This window comes from Manacus candei, unplaced genomic scaffold (assembly GCF_025592945.1).
Source record: "Manacus candei isolate 608988 ecotype Guabito, Panama unplaced genomic scaffold, ASM2559294v1 h1tg000042l, whole genome shotgun sequence".
Classification (NCBI taxonomy): Eukaryota; Metazoa; Chordata; class Aves; order Passeriformes; family Pipridae; genus Manacus; species Manacus candei.
Window position 1 is genome coordinate 561231 of NW_026138090.1, and position 12622 is coordinate 573852.

Consider the following 12622-nt stretch of genomic DNA (forward strand, 5'->3'; position numbering starts at 1 on the left):
GTATGGATTGATTAAAGAGGTGCTGAGTTACAGGGCTGTGTGCTCTGATGTTCCCAAAGGACTTGGCCATCTCTGGACATGTGACCTGCTGTTGAAAATAATGGGGGGAAAAGTTAACAGTGGTGTCATATTGGTGAAATCAGATTTTTTACGGAAAGGTTTGGATGTGCACTAAATGCCCTGCTGAAATGATTAGGTGGGATCTTTCCCACCTGGTGCTTGCTTTACTCCTAAATGTAAGTTAGAATAGAATATTTCAGTTGGAAGGATGCTGGGAGTACCAAAAGCCTTCCTAAAATCCAGAAAAACTACATCCACTCCCTCCCCTTCATCCCCTGGGCAAGTGACCTTATCATAGACGGATATCACATTAATTAACCTGTGTTAATTAATTGTGACTGGGAATTGTATTCTTCTTTAAAAGACTCTCAGTATAATCCTCTCCATGTTTTTTCCAGGAGTTGTGGTAAGACTAACAGCCTGGTTTTTGCTGGGATAATTAATTTTCCCTAATAGCTGGTGCAGTGCTATGTTTTGGATTCAGTGTGAGAATAATGTTGATAACACCCTGATGTTTTAGTTGTTGCTACGTAGTGGTTACTCCGTGATAAAGACTTCTGGTTTCCAGGGCTCTGCCAGTGAGGAGGTGCATGGCTGGGACAGCTGACCTGAGCTGGGCAAAGGGATGTTCTAAACTATAGGACGTCATTCCCAGTGTATAAAATAGAAGATGTTGTCCAGGAGGGGTCAATGACTGTTTGGGATGGGCTGGGCAGTGGTCGGTGGGTGGTGAGCAGTGATGCTGTGCATCATTTATTTCCTCTCTCTTTGTTATCTCCCTTTTTGTTACTATTAAAATTTTTATTTAAATTAATTTATGTAACTTTATTTAAATTATTAAACTGTTCCTATCTCAGCCCAAGGGATTTAACTTTTTCTGGTTCTCCTCCCCATCCCACAGTGCTGGGAGCAAGGGGCTCTGTGGAACTTAGTTCCTGGCTGACATTAAAACCTCGACAACTTTCTGGTGTTGGTTCTTCTAGAATTATTTTCTGCACATGTAGATATCTCTTGCAGATAGTTTAATTACCGTGGATTATTTTAGGTATCATATTGATGACATGGGTGAGCAGAAGGAAAGGGAATGGGGTTGTCATGACTACTGTGATTTTTATTTTTTTTTTAAATTTTTGTACTTCTATTTAAAAATATTTTTATCTCTAAATTTTTGGGGATAAAAAACGTCCTTTGCTGATGGTAAATTACTGGTCGTGCTTCAGACTCTCCTAATTCTAGCAGAGACAGTTTTTCTGGAAATCAGAGAGGGTGAAAAGAAAGGGCATTCTCTTGGCAACTTACATAAAGGAAAACTGGGTTAGTTTAATACGTAATAGTTGAGTACAACTTACTGTGTTGCTTACACAAGGGCATGATCTGTTCCAAATCAGATGGTTTTGCATAGAATTTATCTGGAAATTTTTTGAAATGTTAATTATTGCTTGAACCAGTAAATTCCTGCGAGCTTGCAGCTGCTATTACTACTATTACTAACAATAATTTCATTGTTTTATTTAAAACAATATACTTGTTTTTGCATTAGTAGATCTTACAATGCTCATGCCTTAGTTGTGGTTAAAAATGAGTTTCTCTTCAGGAACTGAATCAGGCCTGTAATTATTTTATAGCAAAGGGAAGACTGAGGTAATTTAAGGTATTTTCAGTCATGAGAGCGGGCCACAATAACTGCTCTATGACTAATGGAGTAAGCACACTCCTCTAATGTACAAGAGTGGGTGTCTTTTGTGTTGTGGGTACATTCATTCTTGACCTTTGCATTACTTGGACCATAAACACGGTAGTGCAGGGATGGATACAGGTCAGAATTCCAGTGCCATCCATATGTTGTCAGCGTTGATCAAACAGGGATCCTTCTGCAGCAAACAGCTCAGGTCTGGCTTTTAAAAAAGAGAAGGAAATTTCTTGTTTGTTTGTTTGTTTGTTTTTTAAACAAGTTCATTTACTAAAAAAAAAAACCCCAAAATAAACTTGCTTGGTTTATCCCCAAATGTACATATTTATGTGATTAATACCTACATAGTTCCCTACTGAATTTGATTTATGCCTCTGGCCTCCTTTATGTGCTTACTCGGCAGCGACAGCAGTGTCTCTGCTCTGATTCCCAAGCTGGTTTAAGCTTGTGTTGGTGATATAACCAGATCAGCCCAAGCTGGAAAATGGGTTAATTTGTCCTTTTTTTTTCTCAGCCTAACAAATCAGCCCTTGCTGAATTGCCTGGTACATGAGTAGGCTGCCACTTGTCCCCCTAGTTGCTCAATCTCATTCTTAAACAGTCTGGCAGTCACTGTTGGAATTAAATAGCAGAAAAATTATTCCTCAGTCATCCTCAGATTGCTGGCGTCTCTTAATGTCTTTTTTTTTTTTTTGTACACTTACAGGAGACTGATAATTTCAGGTATTAATTTTCTGCAGGAATGAAATGTCTTTTCTTGTTCTGGGTTTTTAAAAAAACACAAAGTATTTTTTTTTTTTGGAAACCTAGTTAATATTATTGAGTAAGAAAAATAAGGAGTCTTGTATAACAATGGATTTTTTTCCATGCTGTGTCAGTGTCAACTACGTGCAGTTCATTCAGCTGAAGGGTTTGTGTCTGAAGTCCCACAGCTGAGCCACTTAAAAGAGCAAAATCTAAACAGAGGCTGTGAATTTGTAGAAAGTGCAAAAGGACTTGAAAGCCTTGTGATGGTTGAGATGTCTTTTGTGCAGTGGCTGCATTTGCAGTTGGTTTTCAAGGTGTGTAAAGCCAGGCAGCATCAGCTGTGAGAACTGATGGTGTTATCCCTGCCAGCACGTCTTTATCCTGTATATCCATAGCTGTTCTCCCCTCAAATCCATAGTCTGTCTCTTCATGTTGGATTTGAACGTGCAGGTTGCCAGTAGTAGGGACTAATCCCACTTCCCTGAAAGGCAGCAGTCACATAGAAAGCAGGAGAGGATATTACAAAATCCTGATTCCCTGCCCTGTGCTGCTTTGCTTTATTTCTACTTCTCTGACAGGTGTTGCTGTGTAAGTCAATGACACTGTAGTTAAATGAGCACAGTCTTTATTTTAAAATGAAAATAGGATTTTGGCAGAAGTTGGCAGCATTGGGAAAATGCTCCTACTTGCCCTGAGCGGATTGTTCCTTTCCAGGGGGTTGTGTGTATGTGACAGAGGCTGGAAAAGAAGCATAAGTATGTGTGGGCACTGGCAAGAGGCCACACTCTTCAGGCCATGCTCTGTATCGTCTCTTCCTCCTCTCATTGCCTTGCAAAATGTATAGGCTGAGCTATATAAAATAATACATTTATTTCAAAATTGTGCTAAATGAGCTCATCTCAGTCACTCAGCAGTTATGAAATGCTGCCAAGTGCTACACGTCTTGTAAATTTAGAGGGTTTTTTTTTTTTTTGCAAAGGATGAAATACTACACTGCTACTGAGGCAGAGAGAAAGGCATCTTCCCTCACCCATAACATACTGAAGCATGAAGGGAGATGCTGAAAACCAAGATTTCTAATTTGACCCTCCTACTTCGAGCTTCCGAACGTGCAGATTTCCGACTCACGGAGTCTGTCTGCTCGTGGCAGGCAAAATTATCATTCCCTGCACTCACAGCTGAGGGTTTTGACGAGGTCGGTGACCAGCTCTAGCACAGCACGGCTCCTTCTCCTTCCTTCTCCCTCTCTGCCAGCTTGGAACCCAGGAGCAAGTGAGACTTCTGCTGCTTCCCTCCTAACGAGGTACGAATTCCAGATCAAATGTTAAGAGCTGCTTGTTTCTACACGAAGAAATCACATTGAACCCCTGGACTTGTTCCAGGCAGGGATATCATTAGATTTGACTCTTGTGTTTCAAACTGTTAAAGCCTGATGATCTGACACAGCCAAGGAGGGAACTAAAATATATCTGCGTTTCAAAGATGGGAGGCAGAAGGAGCTGTTGGATAATTTAGTCTGACATTTAGGGTGTTGCAGGTCATTACGTGTAACTGTTACTCCCTGTTTTGAGCTCAGTAGCTCATGTTTGACTGAAGAATTGAAAAATTACCAGGCATTTGCTGAAAATGTTTTTCAGAAAGGCAGGCTGGTTTATTTGGGAGTTACTTAGAAATGAGGATTTCAACATCTCTCTTAGTAATTTGCTCTATTGGATAAACAGTCTGTGCTTTCTTCTTGGTTTTTTGTTGTGTTTTGCCGCATTTCTAACTTGAATGTGTCTAGTTCTCCGTAGTTTCATGGGAATTTTAAGCTGGCATAAACTGGCAGAGCTGCTGAAAGAGGCAGTCAGCATCTCCCAGTTCCTGCCTGGATGCCAGCTGGCATGGCTGGAGCACTGGCCCCTGGTCCTGGCCTGGTGTTCCTACAGCTGTGAGTGACCACACTGCAGAACCAACAACAACAGCAAAGTCACATTTGTCCAGGGCCAGCAGCAAGATCTGGTTTGTGGCACAGCTGCATGAAGGGGGAGTGAATAGTCAGGGATGGGAAATGGGTGAAGGTGGCTTCGTCAGCAGATAGTGGAAACCGTGGAGTTACTTTCAGCTGTTGGTTCTTGGCCTTTTTCTGCTGGGAATAAAGTTGGCTCGTGTTCTCTGCAGCCAGCAATGTGTGTCTGCAGCTGTGGGTTGGTCCTCGTGGTGTTAAACATCACAACTTCACAACCAGGTGTTCATCAGAACACTGGAATAAAAAAAAAAAAAAAGTGGTTATTTGATGTAGCAAAGGCTGTTCAGAGGCAAGTATTATCTAGGTATTAAAATCTATTTTGTTGATAAGTTTTTAGTATCTGTGTTGTGGTAATTGGTAGCTAATGCACAAGGGAAAAGGGCTTTGGATTGTTTTACTGGAGGGCTTACATGAGGCACATTAGTCTCAGTGTTATCAGGTGGAAAGTGAAAATTTTCAGTGAAAAATTGATGTGAGGCATGCGTTTAGTAAACAATTTTTCAAAAAATGTACTTGATCTTAAAGATACAGATTGATATTCATCTAAAGACCTAACTGTTGAACAATATTTAATGCTAAACCAGGTGAAATTCACACTAAATAATTTTTTCTCTCCACTGGATGATTGTTTCTCTTAGGAGAGTATTTGGTAAGAAATATCTGTGCCAGCTCTCATGTTTTTAATACTTTATCATGCTTTTTAATAAGAGGACAGCCTCTTGAACCTGTAAAAATCTGAGAGAGGTGCACATTATACCAACATTTTACTAGTTATCTGTGCTTCCTCTGTAGTCTGAGGAAGGGTGAGGTTTTCTGAGATACTGGAAGAAAAGAGCTGGAGGGGGAAGAACAAGATCCTGAGGACAAGTCAAACCCAGCAACACAGGATTGTACAGCCTGGGTAAGGGAGTGACTCCAGACCTACACTATCACCACAAAACACTGTGGAGTTTGTCCCTGTGTAGTTATGAACTAGAAATTCAGAATATACCAGTCTTCTGGAGCATCCAATACTGATGTTATTCTCTGTAGATGGGAAGAAATTTCTTCCAGATACTGCTGAAAAGTGTTGACTGATTTTTTTAGTGCTGTCAAAATAGTTTTTTTTTTTTTGCTTGCATTTCAGTTTCCCAGTGACTCTTTACTGTAGTGAAAGTTGTTACATGAAATTGGCCTGTATTTTCTTGCCAAAAGATTCCAGTATTGTTTAAGCAACAGAGCTGAATGGATGAAGCATAAAGTCACTGTTCAGCACGTTGATTCCATGTCTCTTCTGGCAGCACAGTGCAAAGCTTGCACGTGCTTAGCACTAAAAATCATTCCCTCTTCTTTTGGGATTTGGTTTTGCATTATCTGGTTGTGTGGTTTCATCAAGAGTTCACCTGCACAGGTTCTGTTTGGTGCATTTTAATTGTAGGAATTGATGAACTCACCTGTAGAGGCTTGTTTTGCAAGAGGAATCTTCTTTATCCTTCCACTTCTGTTTAGGAACTCCTGACAGCCCAGTTCGTCAGAGCTGTTGCCACCACTTAGGTGGGGAGCAAGGAAACCCTTCCCTTGAGATCTGAGTGTGATTCAACTCATAAACATCTTTAAAGTGACCATCTGATTTTGGGCTGTCCCAAATTTAGCTTCCTGAAGCTGCCCAGCCACAGTTGTCCTGAGGATGTTCTGCTGCTGCATCTTGGCCGTGTTGGGTTCCTGCTTGGACTCAGATGATTTTGGAGGGCTTTTTCCAACCTAAATGATTCTGTGATTCCCTTCTCCAGATGTCTTTATTTCTACTGACTGAGCCTACAAACTGTGTTACCTGTCTTGGTTACCTTCTCATTTCCCTTCGTGCAGTTGCTGGTTGGCATCCCTTCTTAACTAGTCCTGTCCCAGGCAGTGTCTTACAACCTGATGGTTCTTTTTACATCTATTTTGTATAATATTTTTGTCAAAACTCTGGGAAAACTTTGCTTGGCCGAAATTTTTCTGGCCACCTGTGATTTTTATAGGGGAAATTCCCATATTTCTCATTTAAAATTCTCACTTTAGGTTTTTTTATTGAAGACAGCGAAGGGTGTCTTTTCTGTTCTTTTTCATCTTTGTTTCAGTATTCATTGTGCAGATGTGTATTAGCCTGGTGAAGCTGTAAAGCAGCCAAGTTGTGATGATCTTCACTGAAGGTGGAACAGTTTAAAGAAAGCTTTGCAGTCTGATTTAGTTGTTTGTAGTTCAAAATAATTTAAGAGAAAGATGCCTTTTTTTTATTTACCAAACATTTGCAAGTAAACCTTAAAACCTCATCATAGTAAATAGCAAATAATTTTCTTTACAGGCTCTTTTCTTTCCTTGTGAAAAGATGGGATTCTTGCCAGCCATTAATGTTTTCAGAAGATTGCTGCTATTTTCTCCTTATTATATTTCAAATAGTAAAACATAAAAAATTGACAAGCTTTCTCAAAAAAAAAAAAGTATCGAAGTTTGACATCTCTTGCTAGAACACCATTTAACTTCTTTTCAGCTGGAAAATAAAGGATGTAAGAAGGGAAGATCAGTAAACAGTGCTGAAATAAGAGGATTTCTCTTAAGAAAAAATCTCAAATGATTAATTGCTTTTCTGGAACCTTATTCCACTGCCTTTGGAGTTGGTGGGAGGCTTTAACTTTTATTTTCCCAAGAGAGCAGTGGGGCTCACTCTGACTGGCAGTCCGTCTTTGCTGTTGTATCTGTTATCTGCAATACATTTATTTTAAAAATACGCGAAACGTTAAATTCAGAGTAAGTTTTGTACTTGGTAAAAGCCGTCTGCGTGCCTCCTGCAGATGCTAAAAGTACAGTTGTCAAGAAAACATCGGTTTTCCGGTTTGCTTAAGGAATGTGGTTGTGGCTGTGTATCAGTTTCGTGCATAGCAAGTTCTGAAGACTTTTTTTAAGAGGAAAAAAAAAAAAAAGTCGTAACTGGAGAAACCAAAATTTTAAGATGAGTGGTCATTAAGTTTTCCAAATTATTGATTGAGCTGTGGGTGGAACCAAGAAGAGGACAAAGAACTTTGCACTGTGAAGCACCGTCGTGGCTTGAATGTACCTTACATAAACCAAACAGGAAATTCTGCAGAGGGAAAAAGGGAATTAAGAACTCTGGTCTTGTTAATTGAGGTTTTGGCAGGCTGACCTTTTGGTCCTTTTTGAAAACCCCAGTGTGGGATGCACCGTGAGCGGTGTTTGAGTTCCTTGTGTCTTTGCCGAGTACGGTGTGGGGAAGGTTCCCTGTCGTGCTCTCCTGGTTGCTGTATTTACCATCAGCTGCAAGTCTCTGGTAGGAGGGAGATGGTGCATTCCCTGAGAGCATCTGAGGTTATTTCTGGGGAGCAGCTTTTTGGAGGCCTGGATGGAGACTGGTCAGAAAGGAACTTTCGGCAGGAATGGAGATAGAGGAGGAGAAAACCAGCAGTGTTGGTGCACACTCCAACATGGAAACAAAGACTTATTTCAGGGATGCAAAGGGATTTGCAAAATTGGGTTGTTAATGGATTGAGAACAAGCTTGAAAAAAAACCTAAGTGAAACCACAGTGGACCAGGGGAGTTACTTAAAAGTATTTTATTCATCTTGCTTTTAGTTTTACTATTCACGAGTGCCATGTTTTATGTATTTTGCTAATAACACAGAGCTCTGGAGTTTACAGTGCTTTTAGTGTTTAATGATGCTCATTCTGAAGGAGGGAACAGGCAGCTCCTCCATCACTCAGCGACTCAGGGTCTCATTGCAGTGGTGGTAGAGACAAATATGAGCCTTGAGGCAGCTCTGGGCTTGGGGGCTGGAAATGAGCAAAGATCTGTGTCCCCTGAAGACTGAGGCAGAAGATTTGATTTGTATTTTGAAGAGACAGTGGGACAGAAACATTCCCTCAAGTCTAGAAAAGAGCTGCAGGGAGCGTGACATCCCTTTTTTCGAAGGGTTGGCCAAAAACTCAACTGGTTGAGCTCCTTGGTGGTCCAGGTGTCTTTGTGGCACCTGGGAGGGGCAAGTGTTACAGAAATTAAAAGGAATCAGAGTCAGGCATTGGATTATTCATTTCATGGCTCAGATGCATGACCTTTATCTATTGAGTCCCCAGGAACCAAGTCACATCACCAGATTGGCAGAGACAGAACTGGGGTTAAGAAGCTTGAACAGGAGGAACATGGCAAAGATAACCCAGTGCACAGGTGGAGCTGCTCACAGAAACAATATCTGAAGAGTATGTATTAAAATGAGCATATTTAATTTAGATACATCTCACAAAGGTTTCCAAAATAAATTTAAAAAAAAAAAGGAAAAAGCTAGCAAGACATCTCTTACAGCTTTTGAAATTATTTACTTGCTCTGAGATGACAGGGAAAAGATGCAGTAGTTTCATCACATACTATAGGTGAAGACTCCAGAAATCAGCTTGTTGAGACATTCCTTTCGAACGGTGTAGGATTTAAATCAGGTTAGAAGAAGACTTGCAACAGAACTTTTGAATTGATCTCAGGATGACACTGCTCTGAGAATATGGCAAATGAAAATGGGAGGCGTTAGAGCCTGTTGAGAACTGGATGCTCTGGTTTTGGAAACATCTCAGTGGGTTAAAAGGACTAACTTTGGGGAATTGGTCAAGTACCAGATTTGACTGGAACAGTGATAGATGAACACTCTGAGTTTACATCATAGAGTTCTTCTCTCTGCCCTGTGAGAAGCAAAGAAATCATATCATGAGTGCAGAGTGAGACGTGCTTGAAATGTTAAGATACCTGAGGCAGGGATGAAAAATCTACTTTTCCTCGAAGGAAGAATCCATCTGTGATAAAAGGGTCGTTTTTAGGCTGTGGAGACTCAGTCTGTTGAAGACACTCGGGAGAACTGGGGCAGAAAAGGTGTTTTCTCCTGCATGTGGTGGTTATAGCTGTAATTGTGAAGAGGAGGAACAGAGAAATGCTCTGGATATTCCACAGTATTTTGGCATGCCACTTCTGCAGGGAAAATCCCTGAAAGATACTGAACAAACCAAACCTGATGAGCTGAAAGGGAGGCAGGTTGCCTTTCCCAGAGGATGGAGGTGGATGGCTGGATGGCAGGTGTACCCTGGGCTGGCAGGACAGAGGGGTTCAGAAAACTCATGTTCATCCTAAATTGAATCCAAAGAGGATTAAATAGGTCTCACTCCTGGAAGTACTGAGGTAGGAGGGAAAGAAAATGCCTGGTTTTGTCAGCTCATGTCAGAAACCTTGTTTGTAAAGGGGAAAATTACGTGACTGAAGGAGATGTGCAGGGGGAAGCAAAGAAGGAAAACCTATGGAACCCACTAGGAAGGCAACCTGTGTAGGAATACTTTAAATGTACTTTGTCCTTGGTGGAATTCGATGAGAGAGGGAAGAAGGGAGAGGAGGAAAATGGTTTCATGTCCTAATTTTCAATCAAGCGAGTGATTGATGAAGGCAAAAAAGAGAGGGCAGAGTGGACACTGGGGGGATCATTCATAAACTCTTTCTGTTACATCACCTGAGTTTTTTTCTGTGCAATAAATACATAATTACTGCAGTTTGTTCTAGTAAAACTCATCTCTAGTATTAACAGTCATATTTTTGTGTCTTTTGGGTGTCTCTTTATGGAAGGGTGAAGGAAAATCCACGTCTTACTTCGGTTCCTGCCAGGCAGTTTGTTAATACCACTAATCCAAGTACTTCCATATGAGTGAAGTCTTGAGAAATCATTGTAAACTTGGGCATATTAATCATATCAGCAATGATAAGGAGGCCTCTGGGTGTGGGAGTGACCATTTGCATGACCGATAGTTTGAATGAAAATGATTTTTCTGAGGGGCATTGCTGAACTGTTTCTCGGTTAAAAAGTGAAAATGGGTAAACAAAAAGAAAAAAGGTTTTTGAAAAATTGAGATTTTTAATCTTGACCAGTGACAGAAATTGTAATTAGCTTTTGCTTTGGTTTGGTTTTGTGGCGGTTTTATTTGTACGTTTAAGTGCGAGTTATCAGCTTTTGAAATAACGAGAAATCAGAGAGGGAAAGGAACATTTTCTGCACTTCTAGACCAGCGACTTGAAAGCAGAATTAGATGCTTTGCTAGGCTTGTAATTGTGTTTTAAGCAAAGAAAATTTTCCTAGTTTTAGAAGCTAAATGAAGTTGGGAGCAATTTTCTGTATGATACGGAATACAGTGATTCAGCATTCGTGGTGGGAGCTATTTATAGGCACTCTATTTTTATTCAAAGCTAAACAATAGCACTGAATTTCAGGCAGTTGGACCAGATGCTCAGGAAGGTCTCTATTGAAGCCGAGGAAAATATCATCTTGCTGGATCCTGAAAGCTGAACTCGTGAGGTCCTTCAGCATTACAATTCCAGCGCTGTCCTCCAAAGGTGAAATCCAGGGCTGTGCTGGGAAGCTCCACTGCCAGTGTCTCCCTAAAACGTAGTTTGTATCTGCTGTTAAGGGGTTATCAGCATTCTTTGTATTTTATATCTGAAGAATTGAGCAATGTAATTAATCCCTGTTCATTTTAACCATCTCTTGCAGGTTTTTCGTGGCTGTTCTGATTCCTGTTGCTGCAGCCAGCGTGGATCCGGATGCCGTGGCTACAGAGGCTTGCTACTTTCTCATGCTGGATCCCTCAAATCCAAGAGCTACTTGGCAGTTTCCAAGGCAACCACCTGTGGAATAATTAAAAAGGATGAAGTGTTAGCCTGCCAGATATAAGGAATTCTTGCCTGGAGAGAGCATTTCACTTTCATCTGCCTTGAAGAACCAAATGTGCTTCTGCCAGCAAAGTTAAGGTAGTACAATTAAAAAGCACTGATTTATTTTCTGGAAGTACTGAAAGTCTGAGGTGGAGCAACAAACACGACATGACTGTAAGAAAATTGCCCCCATTCATGGTTTGGGTGTATTTAAACATAAAATCCAGGAGAAAGGTGGTGATGGAAAGCAGTGTGGGTGAACAGTATTTTGTATAAGTAAAACCGTTGCCTGGACTGTTTTGCGTTTCGTGCCGTCTTCCCTCAGATGATTTTTAAGCTGGTAAAGGACTAAAACAGAGCATACATTAGTGGGAGCATAAATATAGGAAGTGCAGCCTTGATGCCAAGTACACTGAGATTTCTTTGGCATTCAGTGAAGTGATAGATATAAAAGGAATGTAGGAGTGGGCTCACTGCAAAATGACAGTCGGAATCAGGGATCGATCTTCATCCCAGAGCCTAAAGGGGTGGGCAGTGACTAAATCCATGTTTAAACTGAACTGATAATCAGGTTTAGCTGCTTTGGTGAAACAGCAGCCAAAGCCATTTTGAAGCCCGTATTTCCCAGATTCAGAGCTGAAATTGCATTATGGAAAAAAAACAAATATTAAGTGAAAGAACCCCATTAGAATAATAAAAAATAAGAAAAAATGGCAAATTCATTTCTGAAAGTTTGAAATGTTGCTACAGAAGTTGGTGGCAAAGCTGTTAGGCTTTAGATAACTGGAAAAGTTCTTCTACAAGTAGAATATGTTACTGGATGTATCTGCTTATTATATCTTCCTTCTCTGCCAGTCATTCAAATGTAGTTGAATAGAAAAATATTATTCATTTCTGACAATGGAGTTAAATGGAGAAAACCACATTCCCATTCTTCCCATAGTCCAAATAACTGCTCAGTTAAGTCTGGTTACCTTGCCTGATGCTCTTGCACAGTTAATTTTAGGCATGATGCTTTTATATAGTTTATTTTAAGCAAAAAAAAAAAAAAGTTCTAAATTTTGAAGTAGAAATATTTGGGATGCCATCTGGGCTTTACATAATAAATTTTCCCTGCCAAAATGTTTGTGGGATTCTGTTGGGATGTGGATGGGATTTCACATTCCAGCCCTTCCACAGCACAAGAGGATCATTGTTTTTTAGATACGGTGGGTCCAAGAAGAAGTAAGAATTGTGTGGTGGCAGCTCTGTGATTTGAGGGAATACAAACAGAATCTCTCCAGTAACCACTGACACCTTTTACAGCTGTTTCCCAGTTTCAGAAGTGAATACTTGCAGGTACCAACTGAGTACAGCTGCAATTTTCCACCCTAATACTTGATTTCCAGTTCATTGGTTCATTGTTCACTACATA

At 40.5% G+C, this 12622-nt stretch overlaps 1 long non-coding RNA gene across 7 annotated transcripts in view; it reads left to right on the top strand.

The window, feature by feature from the left end:
* LOC127474480 (uncharacterized) overlaps positions 1-12622 on the top strand; it is a 119497-nt gene that overhangs the window by 25802 nt on the left and 81073 nt on the right. For 6 of the 7 annotated variants that reach the window (XR_007905869.1, XR_007905864.1, XR_007905866.1 and 3 more), the window contains exon 2: positions 11048-11304. This is a non-coding gene — a long non-coding RNA (uncharacterized LOC127474480). Of the gene's footprint in view, positions 1-5632; positions 10891-11047; positions 11305-12622 lie in introns of those variants that run through there. The other variant, XR_007905867.1, reaches the window with a different exon arrangement.